The 19,239-nt window shown below is 40.4% G+C and overlaps 1 protein-coding gene across 1 annotated transcript in view; it reads right to left on the reverse strand.

Annotated features, from left to right (window-relative positions):
- The window catches only part of STOX2 (storkhead box 2), a 139,284-nt gene that overhangs the window by 55,474 nt on the left and 64,571 nt on the right, over nt 1-19,239 (reverse strand). The gene's annotated exons all lie outside the window — the stretch shown is intronic.

Consider the following 19,239-nt stretch of genomic DNA (forward strand, 5'->3'; position numbering starts at 1 on the left):
ATGACTTGTCTGTGCTGACAGAGATAGGTGCAGCTATCTCAAGGCAGGAAAGCCATGGTATTTGTGTGGAAGGATGAGAGCGCCACCTCCAGCTGACTGACCTTCTGTTATAAAGCCTCCTCTCTGCTCAATTTGAATTGATAATTTTACCTGTTTTTAGGTTGGGAACATTTGGCACTGTTTATTGTTATTTATGGTTTAAAGTTATTCTGCTAAAATAATAGTCTGTTCTGTATTTATATTATTTTTCTTTATTCCTTTTTAATAGATTTGTGATGTAACACAAAATTAACAAGTACAAAGTACACAAGTAAAAGCAATTACTTGGTGTACTACTCCACTCAGGCAATGCATCAACATGATGTCTTAGTATCATTAAGCAGCACACAGATTATTATTATTATTATTACACAGGATTTATATAGCGCCAACAGTTTGCGCAGCGCTTTACAATATAAGGGGGACGGTACAATTACAATACATTTCAGTACAGAAGGAATAGGAGGGCCCTGCTCATGGAGCTTACAATCTAAAGGAAGGGGGAGGTGGTACAAAAGGTGATCGCTGTGGGGGATAATCTGGCGGAGGTGATTCAAGTACAGTTCTTAGGTGGAGGTGGGGTAGGCTTCCCTGAATAAGTGAGTTTTCAAAGATCACCTAAAGGCAGACAAGGTGGGGGCTGACCGGACATGCTGTGGTAGGGAGTTCCAGAGGATGGGAGAGGCTCTGGAGAAGTCCTGAATACAAGCATGAGAGGAGGTGATGAGGGACTTAGAGAGGAAGATGTCTTGGGAGAAGTTGAGTGGGTGATTTGGGCGATATCTGTGGATGAGGTTGGTGATATAGATAGAGGCAGTGTTGTGGATGGCTTTGTAAGCTGTGGTTAGTATTTAGAATTTTATATGTTGGGTTAGTGGAAGCCAGTGGAGGGATTGGCAGAGAGGGGCAGCAGTCACCGATCGGTTGGTAAGGTGTACGAGTCTAGCAGCAGCATTCATAATAGACTGAAGGGGGGATAATCTGTGTAACAGTATGATTATGCAATTTTCTTTCCTTTCACCAGAGGTGGAAGGAAAGAAATTTGCTTGTTTCCCCCCTCAACACTGGGGGAACCTTCCTTGGAGGCAGAACACAATGGTCACTGCTGGCGGCTATAGCTGGCGGAAGTGATCGCACAAAAAAAAAAAAAATCTGGCAGGCTGGTTGTACTGAAGTCGATCAATGACTTCAGTGCAACCAGCCTGCCCATATACATAGAATCTAAGCTGGTCCCTGCTGAACCAGCTGACATTTGAATCATCTACGGCTGACTTTACAGGTAAGAAGACAACAGTGCAAATGCCCTAGACCATAAGAGGCAATGAATAATATTTAATACCCATCGAGGGCAATCTAGGTGGGAATGTCAACAGCAGGGAGTGTTCCAGAGGTGAACTTAAAGAGGACCTTCATCCTATCTTGTACTGGATTGTCTCCTCCCCCCCTCCCGCTCTTACCAATTGAGATATATATAGAATTTATTCATGCTTTTTTTGCCTAAGCAAGATGTTCTACCAGCCTATACGCAGAAGTGCTGCAGAGCTTGGTTCCTGACAGAGCCCTACGGCACATCTGCGCATGTGGAAGGCTCCTGGCCAGATGCAGACATGCATGGTTTCCAATGCATGCACAAAGACTGGCAACAGGGGCATTCGAAACCTTGCCTATTTGTGCCCATGCACGGAGAACCTCCTGGACCAGGGGCCCGGGACCCAAAGGCCGTAATGGTGTTGCTGGATGGAGGTGGTGGAGCCTGGCCAAAGTGTGGATTGAAGTTCTATTTTAACTAAATCAATAAGTTAAAACAGCTTTGTAACAAAGAAGGGAACTTCCTACATCATAACCATTCCCCGAAGTGGAACAGCTCAAGTTAAGATCAGTGTCAGGGGTCTCCAACCATGGGGGAACAAGTTTTGTCACATCTGGTCAAACATCCTCTGCTGTTGCATGTAGCCTTGTACAGAGGAAGTACAGAATTTGAGAGACTTCCATCACAACTGCTTTTCAGGCATAGAACATTAGGACAAATAGTGTTCTGGTCATTTTTCTGTTGGCTAGGGTCTCCACCAGGCCCAACAAACAAACCCTTGGATCCTCAGGGAGCCAAATATTGGTTATGGCAGTAACAGATTGCAGGACCTGAGATCAACAGGTACATATTTCATCACACAACCAGAATATATGAATTAAATCCATATTAGCACAGGGGCATCTCCAACATGCACTAGAATAACTTTCTTAGTCCTGCCAATGTGAGACAGCAGCAATGAACAATCTTAAAATTTTTACATGTCTGTCTCTGGATTAATTCAGTTGTTGAAATTCAAAATCACAGACAGACATCACACCAATCATCATTATCCAGACTTTAAGATCCAATGTCCATTTCTCTCTGCACTTCTTTAATGCTGGAGGTGCAGGCTGTTGTAGAGCCCTATATATATTTGAATGGGCTTTAGGCAACTCTTAAAAGAGATTCCAGGTTTGTGATGGACTGGTTGGTACTTTCTAGGTCAAATTGAGTACAGGCATGGTGTAGTTGAATGTAACAAAACAGATGCAATTTTGGGGTGGATTATTGAGATTGCAGTACAGCAAAGGAAATGAGTTTACCATTAACAAACATGTCCTTCAAGAACTTAATGTCCTTTGAAACCCAAATGACTGGCTCCAGTATCTGAAGTAGGTGGAGAAGATTAGGATTATTCCATAAACGATTATAAGCAGACCATTGTTTATAAGTAACTTTTTTGTAGGACAGGACTCAAGTCCTCTTTAAACTGTAGTTCTCATATGGCTGGGGAGGTATGGAGCATGGCAGTCCCTGTAAAGAAGTAACTATAATGCCTCATATGAGTCCAGGGATGCAGCTTCAGCCATGACCAAAGCCTTTTCTTCATCAATCATAAGCCAATTGCAGGTATGCAAAAGTTGTCCTGACAGAAAATGTTGAAATTGGGAAGTGTCAGACCTCCAGAAGATAAAGTTTGTCTTAAAATGGATAAGCTAAGTTTGGGAAGCCTATTATTCCATAAAAAGGAGAACATTTGTAAGTCTCTTGGATCCAGACATTTCTAAGTAATGTATTTATAAGAAGATGCAAAGCAACTTCACCTTGGATTGGCCATGCCTATGAGAGATAATGGTAGAAACCTCCAAATGTCAAAGCTTGGTTTCGTGGTACTCAACAGGAGCAAATAATTTACGAATACAAAATCGTCCACAAAAAAAAAAAATCACTTGTATACCCAGAGATTTTATTTTTGGCACCCACTGGAAGGGCAGGGTGTTATCTTGGACCATAAGTGGTATAGGATCAGTTGGAAGTATTTGTGATTTTCCATGGTTTATTTTAAGGCCACAGAGAACCACTCCAGAGTTAATAGGGCAGATTTCAGGGATAAATTTGGATCTTGCAGTAACAAAAGTATATTGTCTGCGTAAAACTCAACTTTTTCTTCTAGTTAATGAATCATTAGATGCATTTCTGTTATTTTAAATTTTAAAGTATTACTAAACCCAGAACCCTGCATCCACTATATCTGGTCTCCCACAGTACACAGAACATGGAAGTGCAATTATGTTAGTGAATATAAACTACTAAAAACCTTTTCTCATCAGAAGTTAGAGCAACTTGTGGCTTCTGTGTCCAGCCCAGCACTAGCTAAAGATTGTAGGAGTTTTCTTTCTGCTCTAGGAGGATGGAAATCACCTGACCTCTGTCTGGACAGTGCTGATTGGCCATGTGCTGATCACATGCACTCTCCCAAGAAAAAAAAAATCTCTCTAGCAATATACACCAAACTGAGCATGTTCATGCCTAGGGTTCAGTTTGGAGATAAGTGGTGGTCGCTTGAAAAAGGGGTGGAACAGAGAAGAAAGAATCAAACTGCCTTTTTACACAATGCAGAGGATTAACCCCTTAGGTTCCACAGTGATCATAACAAGCATGCTTTACTGCATATACAGACTGTTTTTACTGTTGTGGGTTTAGTAACACTTTAAAGTCTGCTCAAAATTAAAAAAAAAAAAAAAAAAAATCAAAAACAAAAACAATGGGTTTCCTTTTAACCAGTGTTTTACTACTATATATGTTTCAGCTATGTATATAGTTGTATGTAGGTTGCATAGTGTTGGCTCCTATTTAAGCTTGATACTTGCTCTAGGTGAAATTTGTCTAGGCTTGCCCTAACCCAAGACCCTTTTGATGACCAGGATACTTCTCAATTCCCTGCTGCAGATATAACACAGCAGTCAAACTTGGTATAGTTTTTTTTTCTAATTTCTAGATAATAAAAAACAGTAACTCCAATGTAATCAGCACCACGGACAGCACATAAAAGTACCTGCTACAATACATTTTTTAAGCCAAAATTAATTAAAATAGGTTTTATTTTTCAAAAAGCTATTCCTGCATAAAAGAATATATATTTGTAAATTCTGCATGAGAGTGATGCTACATTCAAACAATAATATGCAATCCCATGTGAGTGTTTTTTTCCCATAGAACCTCTATGTTTAACCCTTTAATGCATGAAGCCCAAAGTATAATGTAAGCAGGGCTTGGAGCCCAAGTTGAGTGCTATGACAACACCCTACCACTGACAGTGAAGAATGACTTTATAGGAGAACAGAGCTTGTTTATTCCAGTATGTCCGTAAGATGGTGTTTCCTAACATAATACTGAGTTATGTAACGGGTTTTTTTTTTTTCAATGAAGACTTGATTTGTCTCAGGGCAATCTCCATGAAGGTTATAGTAAGTCTTTCATGTGAAGAGTCTATAGCTCCAGTGCAAAAATTACATTTGAAACGTTTACCAGGACATTGCCAGTGGCACGCGATGCGTTTCCTAATGTACACATAAAACTCGTTTCAGAAACAGAATTTACTAAGAATGGTTCTCTCTAAGACAGAGAAGATAGTACAAATCTTGCTTTATTCTCATCTTTTATGGAGTCCATTAACTTTTGTTGTTGTTTATAGAGAGTTCTCATTTTTCTGCTCACAGCCAGAGGGAGATGAGAAAGCCCTGCAGTTCAGCGTTTTTTGGGGTCTGCAGTGTGTGTTAGGAACACTTCATAGACAGATGAAAATTTCCAGTGCACTTCATAATAAACCTGAGTTGTGAAGGGTCAAGGCATCTCAAAGGCTAGTTCTGTAGTACAGAGATGTCTGTAGGCTGTCAGTATTAACTACTGCATCATATGAAACAAAGCAGACGCGCAAAAAGGAAAATTCTTTGCAGAAAAGAAACAGCAAACGGAAGTTAGTGACAGGCCAACAGTTTGTATAGATGTTAAAAATTAAAGGATAATGAAAGGCAATTTTTTCTAGTTTTGGATAGAGTGGAGAAGGATAAGAACACCTGTCAGTTTTTACTGCCGTCTTTGCCCCCATTAAGGAGAATCGCCCTCTCTGTTTTTTTTTCTCTTTCATTGATAAAAGTAAATATGACAAATTTTGGGTTGTCTCCAGAACAGTAATAGGGTGAAATCCTCTGATGGGGACACTCTTTCTGGGGAACCTGACAACAACAAGGAATTCCCTTTCTATTTTGATATTGGGACAGGAAGTTAGGGAACATTTCCCCAATTGGATACAGTTGGCAAAACACCCTGACAGGGGTTGTAACCCTCCCTTACTCTAGCCAAAAAAATACCCAACATATTGCAAACTACAGCTACAGTGTTTCACATTACACATTATGACATTTATAGTACAAGGTATAATGGTCCAATGTTTTCCTGCCTGCATCAATAAATTCTGTTTAATTATCACACATCTAATCACATAGGTAGCAACACTGAAGTTTGCGTGTGTAGCTTACATGTTGCCACTTTTCTCATGCAGTATTTCTTCAAGTAAAGCTGACCACACATGGTATGAGCAATGACATGACATAGCTCCTTCACATATATCACATCAGGCTACTGCTGTCTGTCTTAACAAGAAGTTGTTCAGTTAGTGTGTATTTTGCCTATCTTGAACATGTCAAACTGCAAAGATGTGCAGCACGATTCTCCTGCTGTACATATAGGGAGGTTGTGTGACACACAAAATCATGAAGGTTTAAGGCCGCATTCACACAGGTGTATTTAAAGCTGATTTCAATGTTTCCTTTCACTTTAAATAGCTGTTTGGGACAAGCTGGTCCACATGAACCATTTCCTTCACTAAGTACTGCTGTGTCTCTAAGCACTGTATGTACTGCGTGTAGTTTCAGTTACATACAGTACACAGTTCGGGGTTCTAGCTGTGAGACAGAGACTTTCTGAGTTGGACGGGCAGGCTGAAGACATCATGCTCTTTTACTCAGCCAATCAGAGGAAGCTTTGTATTGATTCACAGAATACAAAGTTCCCTATGAATCGCTGAACGCTATTCAGAAAGACTCTGCATTGCTCCGGTATGTGAGACGGGAAGTCTCTGTCTCACAGCTGGAGCCCAGCGCTGTGTATTGTATGCAGCTGCAGCTACACACAGTACATATAGTGATTAGGGACATTGCAGCACTTATTGAAGGAAATAGTTCATTTGGACCAGCCTGGTTCAAACTATTTAAAGTGAAAGGAAACATGAAAATCCATTTTACATGTACACTCATGTGGGAGACATATTTTGCCTGCAGGGGATGCACAGGAGTTCCGTCCATCCCTGCACAGACAGTCCCATTTTTATCATTTGTGATGCAGCTGCTGCACAGACACAGCCGCTGTTATCAATTTGACATCCATGTGGGTGCGGGTCCCCGAAAGCAGATAGTGTGAGTTTGGGGATCTGTACCCACACAGATGTCAAATTGGGAGCAGTAACTATGTCCATGCACCCCAAATGACATGAAAGGTACTGTCTGCACCCAAATGCATGGAACACATATGAATGGCATGGAGGCAAAACACAAACCTCACATGGGTTTACGGGGTATACGTCCTCTGTGAACGAGGCCTAAAGCTCACCGCACACAATACAATCTGTCTAAGCTTGTCCATCTTAAACAAAACTGTAAAATCAACTATCCGACTAATATCCAAATCAGGCAGGTCTTTGCACTACATATTTGTTGGCTGTCCTAAGGTAGAATTGTACACAATCAGATTTTTGCATGCACTGAACTGCAGTTCCAGGAAAGCAAAATCAGTAAATTGCTAACATTAGTCAGAAACTTTTCACAATGCTCTGGATAGCTCATAAGCCCCCTCCACTCTCAATAGCTCTATGTAATCCACTGCAGCCAGATTCCAGAGGGATCCCCAAGTGTGCCAACTTTCTGAATGGGTACTGAACAACTTCCTCTCTTTCCAAATAAAACACATTTTACAAGACAAGTTTGTATCTGATTGGTGGCAGCACTAAATTTGCCATCACACTTTATCACATTAGGTTTTAAAAAAGTAAACAAGATGCCTCTGGCTGGAAGTTTTTTTGTTGGTGTTATATCACTTTTTCTATATTTTATGTGCGAATGATAGCCCCTACATGGGTGCGCCTCTTGCATTGTTGGAGTTAAAGTACTGTTTCTTTATGTACCATTGATAGCCCCAGCATGGGTGTGTCTTTTGCTCAAAATCCTTGTTAAATTGTTTACAAAAGTTAATGAATACCATTGAAATACAAAAAAGTAAACAAGAGATAATTAAAGATCCTACAAAAGATGTGTTTAGGAAGATCTATCCTGAAAAAAGCATTCCCAGCTCAACAACAAAAGAAAATGGGGTGGATTTAAAGACTAAATCAATGCATGGATAATGAATAAAAACAGAAAAACAAACAAAAGAAGACGTACCAGAGCCCGGAGCAGTCCTCCATCTAAAAGATACATACAGACAACAGTGGGACAAACACCTTAAATTTGGATCAGCTGGGTTGGACCAGTTAGGCTGGCTTCACACTGCTGTGTTAGGGTAACACACTTTACGCACATTGATGTGTAATTCATTCTGAATGGCCCTACAACTCAAGGTTAACACAGTTCTGTGCATTGCGGTACGCTGTGTTGGTAAAAAAGTTGCAGATACGTTTCTTGGCTATTCTTGTGTGCTGGTGGCAGACTTAAATAAAGAACTGACTAGCATGTGACGCATGTTCAAGCATTACACTGGAGAAGAGGGGTGTGAAGGGGCCCCAATATGTAAGGTGATGTAGGGGTCAGGAGTGTGTTATGTACAGTTTGTAAGTATCTGGAGTGCATGGGTCAAGGAAAGAAAGATTAAAAGAAACAGTATGGCCACTCTGTACTGCTACACCTAGAAACAACGACAGGGAAAAAAAGAGCAAAATGGTTGCTTTATACTATTACCACTTCAGATGTAAAAAAATAAAGCCAAAGTGGGAAATAAGCACAGTACTACCAAGCTAAGAAAAATGCACAAAATGTGCAGACTATTAGGAATGAAGACCTGGCTAGATTTTTCTGGTAGGTACAGCAAAAGTCTGGACCTTTTATTGTATACTGGAATATGTCATTTGACAGTCAGCAACATGAGGATGTGTCCCCCCCCCCCCCGACAGCCCCCCAGAAATCTATCCCCAACAGTCACCACCCTCAATAATATTTATGACACTATAACATCTTCTGCATGTAGCGGTATACAGTTATTTGGAATTTGTCATTTCATTAAAGTGATGATAAACCCTTGGTTTTTAAGCACCTTTCAGCAGTTGATTTTTTTTTCCCAGCAGTGACTGGCCGAGATTCGATCCATCTATGGGCAGGATGATTGTACCCAAGTCGATTCATTACTAGACATGTGTACAAACACAATTTGCAGCTATAGCCACTAGCAATAATCATTGTGTTCTCTCAGCAGGGACGGCTCCCCATGCAACCCCCCCCCCCCCCGCCTCCGTCAGGAGAACACAATAGGTACGCGAGAGGGATTCCCGCACTGACTGATTTCCAAGCAATTTTCTTTCCTACAACCCTTAAAGTGTTGCTACACCCAGGACCCTGCATTCACTATATATGGTCTCCCACAGTATACAGAACATGAAAATGCAATTATTTTTTTTAAATATGAACTGCTAAATACCTTTTCTCATCAGCAGTTAGAGCAGTCTTGTGACTTCTATCAGTGTTCAGCAGAGCATTGATTAAAGCTTGAAGAAAGAGCTTTCTTTCTGCTTTAGGGGGATGCAGAACCCCTGATCTCTGTCTGGACAGTGCTGATTGGCCCTGTGCTGATCTCATGCACTCTCCCAAGAAAAAAAAAAAAAACTCTAGCAATACACACTAAACTCAGCATGTGCAAATGGCTACAGTTCAGTCTGTCTTATCAGGCGATCAGATGTGGACATTTGAACACGAGGAGGAGCAGAGAAGACAGGATCAAACAGCCTTTTTACACAGTGCAGAGGATTAGCCCCTTAGGTTTTACAGTGAGTAGAACAATCATGATTTACTGCATATACAGACTGATTTACTGTTGTAGGTTTAGTAACACTTTAAGCAAGATATTACAGTCATATTTAGGGTGTGTAACCTGTTAATAGCCAGACTGCTTCACCCCCTGGACCCCACCCAGACAACAGACGGGGCTTGCTCTCCCTGCAGCTGTCACGTTTAAAATCGAAGTGGCTGTTGTCACTGCCCATACAGCAATGTAATTTATACACAGAGATCTGTGAATTAATAAACTACAAGTCCTGTCTGCCACTACAGCAGACTTGTAGTTCTCAATTAACTGATCAGCACCCTCAAAGTCCATTGACACTTCCTGCAGTTAAGCAACTGTCTTCCCATACAGAGGTAAAGCCAGAGATCTGTACAATGTGTCTGCAGAAACCTGAAATTGCACCATGATCCACTGATAGCACATGTAATGCTCTGCAGGCTAAAAAAAAACCAAAACAAAACAAAAAGTGTGTTTTTGTTTTTTTTTTTCTTTTTTACACAGAGGTCAACTTAGTCTTTTAAGCTGGTGCCATGGTCATTGTCCCTATTTTCCCATTTCAGGGTGGCTCATTTCTCTTGCAGGATCCTATGGAACCAACCTTGCAGGAAGGTGCTAGAGCGGTGTCTCCCTATGCTGCATTAGTAGAAAGTTAGATCCCCATAGCCTAAGATGGCAAGGTGCTCCTCTGCTTCTCCCATCTCCTCCCTATTCCAATATAATAGACTGACTGGAGAATGCACTGTCCACGGTTAACTTTGTGAAGACCGGATATACTGGGAAGCAGCACAGAGCAGGAGCCACCAGAACTGAAAGTGATTATTACTACTTTAACATGCCAGAAATATTCACTAGGATCTTTTGCTGTAAATGTTAATAATGTGAACTGAAGTACAAACAAGGTGAAATAGTAGAGGTGTTGACCACTAGAACCAGCAAAAGCTTGCTTTGTTTTTATACACTTTACGCATCAACAGGTGGCAATAAAGGACTACTATAGGCAACACATCTGTTTGCCTTTTCTCCACTTTAATATAGGAATTCCAGTGTTTTCTATTGCATAGGTTGAGGCTGATTTGACTATAGCCCCCTGCACAATGCATACGCTGATGAAGTATCATCGAAGCTCAAATAATGCCAGCATGATCAATTATAGATCTGCGTAAGGTGTGGTATGGAGCTGTCCCAATGTTAGTCCTTGTTGTAGGAATGATTATTCACAGAGCTGCAGTGCTTTTATTTAACCCACTAGATTACTCTGCATGATTCTATGCTTCTATGATTAGGATGTCCGGCTTTGGCGCTCAAACTACACTATAGTGAACAATAACATGTTCTAATCAAGTATACAAGCAAAATGAACAAGAAACAAAAATCACACACATCTAGGACTAATAAATGCACATAACATATAACCACCTATTGGAAGAATCTCCTCTGCACACTGGGGCATTTGGCCTTTGAGACAGTTCAGGTGCAGGTGGAAGATACAGCACCACCATCAACAACAGACTTGCATTCTAGCTCTTCCTCCAAGCACATACTGCTCCAAATAGTAGTACTTCTCAGTGCACCATCCAGCCGCAGCAGCTGTCAGCCTCATAGACCTTTACAGGCTGCCAGCAGTAGGGCTAGAGTCTCATGTACTGGGGCTAATGCAGAGTATGCATGAGGCCTACCATTCAATAGAGCTTTTTTTCTGCAGATACATTTTACAAGAAGATGAAAAAGCCAATAGACTTTAGTTTAAAAAAAGTATTTCAAAGTGCTAATTCAACAGTCTGAAAGTTTTGGGGACACATACTTTTGTCCGAAACTTACTGATGTAATCTGGGCACATATCAGCCAGTGTGGATTCTTTTGGCCAGTCGTCAAAACTGTTGGCCTTGTGAGTCCATGAGGAGCTCGTTTGCAGAGCAAAGATCCAAGAAAATGGCAGCAGGAAAGGCAAGTATAAAAAGTCTTTACATTTTTTTTTTTACTTTAAATGTGCTTTATTGGGGCCTTTTCACTGTTTTTAGCTTTAAGGAAATTGAATAGGGCACTCGCAGGTCTTGTACAACGGAATCTGGAATCATATAACCATGAAGGCCATAACATAACAAGTCACAGGTACTAAAATTACCATCAAAATATAAAAAGTCGAATGAGCTATACTATATTAACCAACTCCACGCATCTAGTAAAAGGAAAAAAAAAAGATGTATTTTATTGAAGAGAATTTACAGCTTTTTTTTATAGAATGGGGAAGCGCAAGAACCTCGACAATGTTTTTATTGCTATGCACCTGTTCGAGAGATTCAATGTATGGTAACCCCCATCACTACGGCACGTAAATAAGGAGAAAACCTCCCCAACAAACACAATGACAGCAATAAAAACCTAACAGAGGTCCTAACCTTTCCCTACTATATCCAAGGTAAACACTCTGGGTGGAATTAACTGTTACATCTCTAAAAGAGAATAAAAAACAAAAAGGTATAAAAATGAAAACCACTTCCAGATGTATACCAATTGGGATAGAACAGGGATGTCACCTTAGAACAGTGCAGAGTGCAGATTTAAAAACTGTAAATATGACTTTTGAAATAATAATAAGTCCTCATGCACACTAAACATTTTTACAGCGGCTGATTTTGCTTTTGACGTTCTTTTCTTCAGCCAATTAACTCCCCAGCATGTTATCCTATGTGTCCATACACACACACACACAGTCTGTAATCAACATTTTTTGGCTGGGAAAAAAAAAACAGAACTGTGAGTTTCTAGAGGAATTTTTTAGCTGTAAAAACGCTCTAACGCTGAAAAACGCTGCAAAATGCGGTAAATCGCAGCAAACCGCTGTTTTTGGACTTCTTGTGAGCAAAAAAAAAAAAAAATTTGTTTTGGTAAACAAAATATAAAAAAGCTCTTATGGGTATGAAAGAAAACATGTGTATTTAAGGTTTTTGGCCCTGGTGAAAAATTTACAAATTCACCATACCGAATTCTTGGTAAACATAATGCACTGCCTTAGGAGGGCCAATAAGGAGGCTTTTGAATAAGCCAGTCCCCTCGCTATAAAAGGGTGAGGTCCCAGCAGCTATATAGACAATGTGCTTAATCTGTGATGGAGAAAGCACAGAGTGCTGCTGACATACTGCATAGGGAGAGATTTGTGGGGGGCTTGTAGACACTGTTAATATAGATGTAAACCTTTACTGAATGTCATGTAGGCCACAAAGTGCTGTGTATCTTAGAAAACTGGGGGTGGGAAAAGTTTTCAATTTGTTTCATCTTACTGCTATAATGCCCTTTAGCTTTTTTACAGCATGTCCCGGTCCACATGCACTACAATGATAACAGGCTGCATGAGTTTTTTCACAGGGCATATTTCCTAATTGTTGCTGGCATCTTTTCACAAGCCTTGTCACAGGGGTGACAACAGTGGAATATGCCTGAGCAAGGTGCATCAGCACAGAAACTTCAGAACACATGACAGAGTTATTTACAGGCAAGAGATTGTGGGAAACAGCAGCAAAGAATTGTCATCCCTTAACACAAAGTGCCTAACCAGGACCTTTATATCAGTATCATCAGTTATTGTTTTAACGAAAGCTAGTAATAGGTGATATTTTCATGCCAACGATTATATCAGATTTTAGTAGTTGAGTTTACAAAATATGCTTGCGTTCATTGAATTGTAGAACTGGGTTACATTTTCTTATGTGCCCTGTCTGTGTACAGAGATCTGTACACCCAAAAATAGTTTTAAAGGAACAACATCTGTCTGCAACAGCTCATAGCTACTTTTTCAACAGCTTAGCAATTTTTTTCTATTAACTGGGATTTTTTTTTTTTAAATAATAATATACATTTAAGCTTGGTGGTGACTAGAGTGCATAAGACAGTTGTCACAGGCAGAGCTGCCTTTTTTTCAGAGAAAAAAAAAAAGTAAAAACTATACACCAGGAAAAAAAACAAAAAACAAAAACAACCCACAAACCCTCACCCCAAAATCACAGAAACCCCCTGCCATATCTCCAATTTTTCAAAAATGTCAGAGCTATAGTTCTTAGGCATGGTTTGATAGAAATTGGCCAGCAGCAGGACATCAAAAATAAAAACTGTCCCAGAAAGAGTTAAGAAAAAAACTCTCAAAATGGACCAGCAGCAAGGTGCTAATTTAGTGTATCCAGATAGATTAGGTCAAATTGTGCAGACATAAACATACAAAGCAAATGTATTTTCTGTGATAAAAATTACAGTGAAGTAAACCAAATAATTTGAGAATACAATTAAGCAGTAGAAGGACAGTACATAAGCTGCCTGGATAGGCCAAAATGTGTGAACACAATGCAGAGTTTTGTCAGAAGTCATTTTTAATTTTTTTTTAAGTGCCATGAAAAGATTCCAATCTGCTGCATAAGCACTCCCAGGTTGCGGCCCTCAGGTACACCCAAAGTTCATCACTCCCTTACAGGGTGGGCTGGTGAATACCAGGCATCACCTTAGACTTTGCCCCTTTTGCCGCTTGCTAAGACAAAAAAAAAAAAAAGTATCAAGTTTCACAACCAAAACCATTAAAAAAAAAAATGCTTTTTTCCCACATCACCCCTAAACCTGCAATAAAATGTTTTAAGGTATTTTTTTAAATATCCAATTCACGCTCTAAGGTATTTTTAAAAAAATGTTTTTGCTTAAGGTCCCCCATGGCTTTGGCCAGATTCCCATGCCCTTTTTTAGACAACAGCCTGCCTTGAATTTAGTATTAAGATCCAACTTCATAGACTTCAAATGGTATTCACTGCTAAGTTCAGGTTTTGTGAATTTAAAACAAGATTTGACAATGCCCCAACAAATCTAACCCAGGCATATTTGCTCTAAAGAGTAACACCTTAAACTGTTAGTAAAAAAAGACCGTGCATTTACTATATCTGGTCTTCCACAGTAAACTGCGAAATACCTTTTCTCATCAGCAGTTAGAGCTGTCTTGTGACTTCTATCAGTGTTCAGCAGACCACTGGTTAAAGCTTGTAGTAGGAGTCTTTATTCTGCCCTGTTTGTTCTTTGAGGCTGCAAAACCCTGACCCTCTGTCTGGACAGCGCTGATTGGCCCTGTGCTGATCACATGCACTCTCCCAGAGAAAATAAACACGCTCTAGCAACACACACCCAACCGAGCATGTGCAGCTTGCCTCCAAGGCTCTGTTCTATTAGTGGATGAATTGGAGACAGTAGAAGGGGAGGATTGGAGAAGACAGGATCAAACATCCTTTTTACACAACGTAAACGATTAACCCTTCGGTTCCACAGGGAGTATAACAAGTATGCTTTACTACATATGCAGATGGATTTTTCTGTTGTGAGTTTAGTAACACTTTAAAGCTTATATGAGGAGATTTCAGTGAAAAGGTTTACATATGACTTAAGAAGTTAGAAAGGAGTGCCTTAAAGTGTAAATCTGCTACCTAGCAAATGTTTTAGCTGGAGTGAGGTAGAGCAGCCTTTTTCAGCCTTCAGGTTTCTTCAAGGGTGCCTTGGGAAAATGCCCAAAAATTGCACACAAGGCAGTGGATGGATGACGCCTGCCTTTCAGATAAAAGGTTCTCATTGTGTGGGTGTCCAACGTGTGTGGATGTTGTTGCATTATGTAAAACTAGTTTTTTTTTACATTTCAGAATGTGGCACATATTGTTAAAAAGGCACCCTGACTGAAAAAATGTTGAGAAAGACGGAGGTAGAATATGGATCTCAGCTAAACCCTTAGTCATTAACCTGCATCACTGGTCCAAGTCTAGGCTCCTAAAAGTATTTAAGCCTTTGGATCAGCTGGATAAGCAGGCAGCTAGCATTTTTAAGAGAAGTCAACCTCTTTATTTTCACAATACAGGTCCCCTATAATATGGCCTGCAACCCCGGTGAGGGTGGTTCTTACACCACCTTCATTTCGCCTACTTAGGGATCTGCTGTAAGCCAAACTTTATGGTTTTGCTCCTCAGGGGTGTATTCTCTATAGATAGATACAATACAATATAAACTCACAAGAGAGTCTTGGCTGGACCAGAGATGGGGGAGATGTCCCCAACAGAGTCACCGCAACATTAACAACCTGGCAAGGGAGTAAACTACCCCACTTTACCTTACACTATAAAAGTCATGGCTGAGAAAAGCAAAGCACTACAAGTACTGCCACACCACCTGGGCCACACGTATTTCAGCTGGGGTCAGTTCTCAGGCTATAACCTAGCTGAAACTCTGTGGTGGGATCTAGGAAGCAATACATGTGGAACTAGTGCTCATTCAGCAGCAACTTGGATATCAGGGAAATGGCACCTCTGGTCCAGCCAAGACTCTCTTGTGAGTTTTTTTGTAACCCTGTATGTCTGAAAGGCCTAACTTCAGCTTTTTCATATACATTTCCAGCAAATTTATTTTGTCACATTTTGTCAGCAGGCTACAGACACTACATCTTTTCAGGATCAGACTGGCCCAGGGCTGGGTCTGTTCTCTAGAGAAGGACATTTCACGGTGAAGGCCAACAGAAGCTTTGTCACTGTCTTTGCTCCTCTGCTGGACTGGCTTTCTGAATTCTTCTGGATGAAGGCAATTGTAGTGGAATTAGTGCACTTATAACAACACAGTTTTGTACTGTCCATGATACTTTATTTGCACGAACAGTACATTTTCAGCACAGACTGTTGTGGTATGCCCCTTTCTTTTAGGATCCAATACTGCTTGGACCTTAAAAGAAAGCGGTATACCCCGAAACCTTGTCCTCAAATTTAACTGTTCGTGCAAATAAAAAAAAAAAAAAAAAAAAAAAAGGATCAGACAGTACTCAACTCCCTATGAAGGGAAAACCTTCAGAAGAAATGAACTGTGGTAAGAAAGACTTAGAATAGGTAGCCTAGTGCCACAAACGCAAAGCTATATGTATTTACTACAAGTCCGTTACTCTCAGCTTACACATCAAATGTATACAGACCTGAAATATACAATGTTCTCCATAGGAAACCATTACTCAGATAACACAGGTTAGCGAGAGAGTTAATCCAGAGCGCCTTTTGTACATTTCTTTTCACTAAAGCAAAACAAGGCTACAAATCACTAGAAAGAAAAGAAGTGAATCAGCTAAGAGTCCATCTAAAGACAGCGCCTTTTCCAGTCTACGCTGTTACAGGTTATTTTAGAAATTTAAGCCGTAGGAGCCGTACAGAACCAAATGGCTACATGGCCAGGCTGATTTAGAACAGAACACAATGCAGACTGCCGCCATTTCTAGACAACGGAAGGAGAAACACTGGATCAGAACTTGCTAGCGTCTAGGAAAAACAGACATTCAGTTTTAGCACAACGTTACCTACTACCTAAGCAAAGATGGTATTATTTAAGTGCAACTCGAAATCCGGCATACATACAACATTGAAGTTTCGGACTATCTGGAAAAAAAAAAAGAAGAAAAAAGACGCAACCAATCAATCTTGGGTGTATGTGAAGTATGAGTTACGCTTTTGAAATTTACAATAACCGACGGCTTTACCGATAACACAAGGCACAGCTCTTAGGAAGGATGAGATCACTTTTCAATAAATTACAGTATGATGCAAGCATGCATTTTAAGGTGAAGTAGCTGGGGAAAAAAAAAAAAGCACATGGCATTAATCACGATACAGCTGTTTTCGCCTTGCACGCTCTATCACAATAAAATACGAAGGAGCCCATTAATACCTTAGTTGTCGGCGTGTGGCTGCAAAAACAACAAAACGAGCGGGCTGACTGGACATCTACTGGTTAATATGATTTAGAGAGGCATGTATAGAAAAACATGGACAAAAACATTATTGTAAAGCTAAATTAGGGATGCAACTCCACACGTCACTTAAAAATGTGCTCACCTCCTTCTGCCCTGCATTCTAACATCTCTATGCCTGCTTTGCTTTTAAAACTAGTATAGATGTGCTTGCTTAGGAAACTCGGAAAATGGGAAAAAATATGCTACACACTGCAGTCTTTTTTTTTTTTTTTTTTTAAGAGGTTCAAGCTCGTAATCCCAAAAGATTCAAAAGCATTACCTCACTGCAGCCTTGAGACAAACTGAGCATTCACTCTGGGTCTTACCCAGCATGCTTTGCTCTACACAAAGACAACAGAGGTGTGACCAATCACATTGCAGCTAGCAGGCTGCATTTGGACGCTCCCTCTTAGTATTGCCCATTGACAAGCTGGCTGGCAGGCTCCTGAACCTGTTGGCATGGCAACATGTCCCAGCGGCTCCCTATAGGGCTTCTCACAGTACTATGGGGTTTTTTTTTTTTAGGCTTTTTTTTTCTATTATTCCTCTTTCACTCTCCACTCAAGTAATCAAAAAAACAAGCCCTGCGAATTGTTTATGTAAGAAGCCAATAAAAATGTGCACTTTATGCCTGGTCAGGGCTTTTGCGGTTTCATGTGAAACTATTTTAACCCTTTATAGTTACAAGTCTATTGTTTTCCAGCCTGCCAACACATGCCACCAACAAGGTGTTAAGTGAAAGCTGAATCAGCTTCTAAATTCATGACCATTTGCTCACAACTCCTATCTTTGACTTGTTAATTAAAGGGTTCTTATGCACAGGAACCAATCAAAATTCATCCTGTACTAAAGGGAAGATGGGAGAGTGAATTTTGATTGGTCGCTATTAGTCTATTCAAGAACAAGCCACACATGGATAAGGTTTCTAGTGCAACCCATGGTAACCCACAGCAACCAATAATATTTATTAATTTATATAGTGACAACATCTTCTACTCTCACTTCATAATAAACAGAACATGCAGAATCAACGGGAAACAATACGCAGGCCCGTAAGAGCTTACAATCTAAATGAAGAAGAGACATATATCAGACTGTGACATAGGAGACAGCATAGCGATGAGAGAAGTCTGGGTAAATTGGGGATCAGCGTGAGTGTAAATGTGAATCAAGTGAAATGCCAGTAAGAAGATCTATGCTTCAAATACATTAATTAAAGCTAACCTTTATTACTTCTATAGCAGAACCGTTACAGATCATCTTCACTTTAGCTGCCTTATTATGTTTCCTTTAAAGTGGTTGCAAATCTCAGGCATGAAATATGAACAAAGCATGTGTGTACATGTCTCAATCCCGAGAACAAAGTACCATTTCTGTCTGCTGCTTTGTTCCTCTGCTATCAGCATGAGTCACTTCTGACAAGTTTTCCTGACACCAAGAGAAAAATGGTGACAGGGGAGGGACTTCCAGCAGATTGACAGCCTCCGCTCTGTTCCTGTGTGGAGGGGATGTGTCTCTTCCCTCCAATCAGATCTCATCAGAGCTCTGCAGTGTGTAATTTCAGCTCTCCACCCCCTGCTTTTCAGAGCTAAGAGATTCTGTGTAAACTCTGGACTTTGAACAGATGTAGAGAAGAGAAGATCTCAGATACACAGGTAGAACTTATGGAAGAGGATTTGTTTAATCTCCGTGTATCACCTGAGGCCAATCACTTCACTGGATATATTATCTTACAATAAAGCCCTGTTTACATCAAGGCATTCTAGGATTGGCAGCAGAACTGCGCAATTCTGAAACATGGTAAAACGGTCGCAAAATGTGCAATTCAGGTTTGGCTGCCATTATTGTTAATGGCATCCCAAATGCACAAAAGAAAACACATTTTGTAGCACAACAAAATGTGCACAAAACACTCAGAAAAGTGATTTAGAAAAATGAGCCAAAGTCACCTCCAATAAAATGTACAGTTTTTGAAGCAGAGAGCAACGTATGCAAATTAATGGTGCTGCCCTAAAAAGACGGGGGAAAAAAAGAG

Source organism: Staurois parvus, unplaced genomic scaffold (genome assembly GCF_062004578.1).
Source record: "Staurois parvus isolate SC_StPar_1 unplaced genomic scaffold, SC_StPar_1.0 ptg000080l, whole genome shotgun sequence".
Taxonomy (NCBI): Eukaryota; Metazoa; Chordata; class Amphibia; order Anura; family Ranidae; genus Staurois; species Staurois parvus.